This window comes from Mus pahari, chromosome 9 (assembly GCF_900095145.1).
Source record: "Mus pahari chromosome 9, PAHARI_EIJ_v1.1, whole genome shotgun sequence".
Lineage (NCBI taxonomy): Eukaryota > Metazoa > Chordata > Mammalia > Rodentia > Muridae > Mus > Mus pahari.
The window spans coordinates 53,902,787-53,906,583 of record NC_034598.1 but is presented as its reverse complement, the minus strand read 5'-3'; positions in this window follow the sequence as shown (position 1 = coordinate 53,906,583).

Genomic DNA, 3,797 nt, shown 5'->3' with positions numbered 1-3,797 from the left:
CCACACAAACCGTTCTACTTGGTGTTTTGAGCCTGAGTCTCTCATTGGCCGGGAAATTGCTGAGTAGGCAAGAATGCCTGCTCCTCCCCCATGCTCGCCCTGACTCACTTCTCTCACCCAGCTTCCCTCTCCCTCTCTCCCTCTCTCCCTCTCCTTTTCCCCCTCCCCCTCCCTCTCCCTCTCCTTTCCCTCCTGCTCCCTTGCCCTCCCCTCCTCCCACCCTCTCCTTTCTCCCCCTCTCCCCCAACCCCGCTTCGATGTTATTGTTCTTTTTAACTTTAATGTGGATTCTGGGATTGAACTCAAGTCCTCACACTTGGAAGGCAAGCAAGTTAGAACTGAATTGTCTCTCTAGCGTCTTTGCGGTTGTTTCCTTTTATATAAGGGCATCGGTCAGGTTAGGACCCACCCCTATAGTGATATTCAATCACTTTTATTTATTTATTTATTTGCCTGGTTTGTTGCTGCTGCTGTCTGTTATGTTTTGGGTTTTGTTTGCTTTTTATTTGTTTAGTTTTGTGTTTTGTTTTGTTTTGTTTTGGAGACAGGGTCTCCATGAGTAGTAGCTCTGGCTGCCCTTAAACTCACAGAGATCCGCCTCTCCTGAGTGCTGGGATCAAAGGTATAGGCTACCATGCTGTTAATAGCTGTTTTTCTAGACCCAGTCTCCAAATACAATCATATTCTCAGATGCCAGTTACAGTAGTTTTGGCGGACACAAGCCAGCCTTTAAAAGCGCCCCTCTGAGCTGGGATTCGAAGGGGAATGGAGGTGGATTCTCTTTTAGGAAGAAAAGTCTCACTGGCTCAGCGGGACAGAGTGGAGGTGCGGGGATGTAAATTACATTAAGCTAAGCAGAAACCTTGTTAGAGGAAAGTAGATGAAATGTATTTTCATACGTATGGACGCTGCATGAGCCCAGCCCAGCATTCTGTAAGAGCAAATGCTAAATGCTCGGGGATCTCCGCCCCCATTATCTGTGACATGGCGGGTGGGAGGCAAGAGCAGTCTCTAGGAATCACCTGTTCTGTGATGTCCTTGGGAGGGAGGGACGCACCCGACAGGCCCCCCTGATGTAGAAGCCACTCGTCCAAGAGATTGGTGTAACTGCAAAGGAGAAGAGGGACCTCGGGAGCAATGGAAAATTCCCAGTGGGAACATGGGAACCCTTCCGTGCTTCTACTGCGGCAAGATTTCTGGCTTCCTTTGTCCCAAAATAAACACAACTAAACGCACGTGTGATGAGATTATAGAACGTGAGTGGGGACCGATCCATATTCATTGTGGGAGCTGGGCGGCAGAGGTTGGCAGGCATGAGTGTGCACAACCAGACGCTCCAGATATCCTGGATTTCAGGAGGTTTCCAGAACCTGCAGGCCCAGGCAGCCCTGATCAATTTGAGTCAGGGCCAAGGGGCACTCAGAGCCCTGAACCTCTGGGGAAGGCTGGTGAGGAGGGCCTGATCGCTCTCTAGGTTTAGATTATCTAAAGTATAACACTCTGTGTCGTTCTTCGGGAGTATTTACAAAGAATATGGCCAGGCATGGGGATTGGGCGTGAGGGTGGAAGCAAACCACCAGCTACCCCTGCGGAGCGCCGTCCCCAACCACTGGCCTTTCCCAGAGTGGTGAAAACCCCGCAGCCATGCCCTGCCCAGTGCTGAGCGGGTGGCCTGGTTTTCCTCGCCTTTGTCCAGGGCGTTTGTCCCACGTCTGTCCCCTGAGCTCCCGCACCGGCCTCTGGCCGATGCCCCTCGAAGGCATTCCACCGTGAGCGAAGGGTTTCTTAATAAGAGTGTAAATAAAAGCCAAGCTGAAAAATGAGTTTTCCGTCTCAGCAATCACCGGCCTAACCTCGGCTGTAAATAGTCTGGCGAAGGCGCGCAGATGGAGTCTCCGCACCTGGGGGATCAGGGCATCTCTGGCCAGCGCCTGTCAACAGCTGGGGGCAGCCGCGATAAAAGCCGTGAGTCTGGGGACACTGCATGAGTCCAGCCCGCCGTTCTGTATGAACAAATGCTCAGGGTCAACCCCACACCCACTTTCTGTGACATCCTGGGGGCGGGGGGTGGGGAGTGAGAGCAGCCGCTAGGAACCACCCTGTTTCGCCATGAGAGAGGGATGCACCCAAAAGGTCCCTCTGATTAATGGTCATAGGTGTCATAGATTTAACATGATTTATCTGACCACAGGGAAGATAACAAAAACCTGGAGAAGGCTGATTGGCCACCCAGGCCTTGTGCATTTCTGATTGGCCTTACTTATTTAGGATTGGGCCAGAAAGCAGCCTCTTGGCTGAATCAAGGAAATCGAGTTGGTAACAGACTCACTAGAGTCCTCTGAGACTCGCAGGGGTTTAGCTTGTGTGAAATGGAAGAAATAATGGGGTCGCTGTACGAAGCCCGAGAGTTGGACCGGAATGTGCTAGCATGCTGACTGGATCAGATTCAGCTTGGGAAACAGGCAGCAGATCCTTTGCCTCGTCTGGGATTGATTCTCACTTCGTGTTTTTATACAGACCAAAGACACCAATGCTTGCCAGAGAGGAAAGAGGGTGGGCGCTTTCTTGTTTTTTTATAATGATTGCACATGGGTGGAAAACCTAACACATGGCTTAGAAAAGAACCAGGGGACGAGTTAAATATGTCTTATTTCACAATTTTATCTGGAAAAAATATTTCTTGCTTTTTGATTTCTTGTCAGACATCATAACTAGTATTTGTGGAATCTGGAAGTTACTGGATAAGCACACGAATACACCACACTTCACAAGGTCATTATTTCATGTCACTGCAGTAATTGTCATTTAAATGTCATTATGGAGTGATACAACTCAGCCCCGTGAATATATGATGACATAAGAATATTTGAGGGGGGTGTTGTGTTTATTGGAAAATATTTTCATGTGAATGCATTACAAATTTGGTAGAGGTGGATATGTAATCTAAATACCTTCCCTAATCATTTATTGTGCTTACTCATATGTAGGATTCCAATGTAGACACACAGAATTAGGCGACATCCAAATCTAAGCATTAACATTGTTGCAAAGCAGAGAGAGAACTTGGTTGACTGGGGGAGGGGCAGGTTGGCATCGCATAAGCAGCGACACAATCATTTCCTTTATTTATAGCGCTAACCAGAAAGGAAAAAAAATGGACTGGGAGCAGCTGAGTTCCAATTTCTTTTGCTGTCGGAACCGATGACTGGTTGGTTGCCTTAAATGCCGTCGAGTCAGAAGGTTGTGCGTTTCATTCATTGCCAGGTTCCTGAGGCTTTGAAGCGGGTCTCGAAGGCCATCATCAGTAATTGTCCTGCCACTCCTCAAGGTGGGCAAGAGCAATCTTGCTGGTGGGATGGGCTCAGTAGGGGGAGGGGTTGCCTGTCAGTGCTGACTGGTCTCATCAAATGCAGTTGGAGTGGAAACGAAGGTGACCGATTTAGTCCTAGGATAAAAAGCAAAGTAGGGCAGAAGGCTCCGAGGTTACCTCCCAGAACAACAAAGCTGGACTTGGAGTGAGGAACAAGGGCCTGTTTGGATCACCAGACACCATATGTGCAAATGGCACAGATGTCCTATGTCCAGTGCCCTAAACGTGTGCCACGTGAGGTAGGTATAAATAATGCAGCATGTAGATGTGTGTAAGACCCAGCAAAGGTTTCCCCATCTGTAGGTCACTGCACTGGATTGTAAAGAATGTGTTGACAGGGACAGAGAACAAAGCAGGGGAGGAACTTGAGCATGGAGAGGAGAGAAGGGGAGGGGAGGAGAGGGAGGGGAAGTAGTTGGGGGTGGAG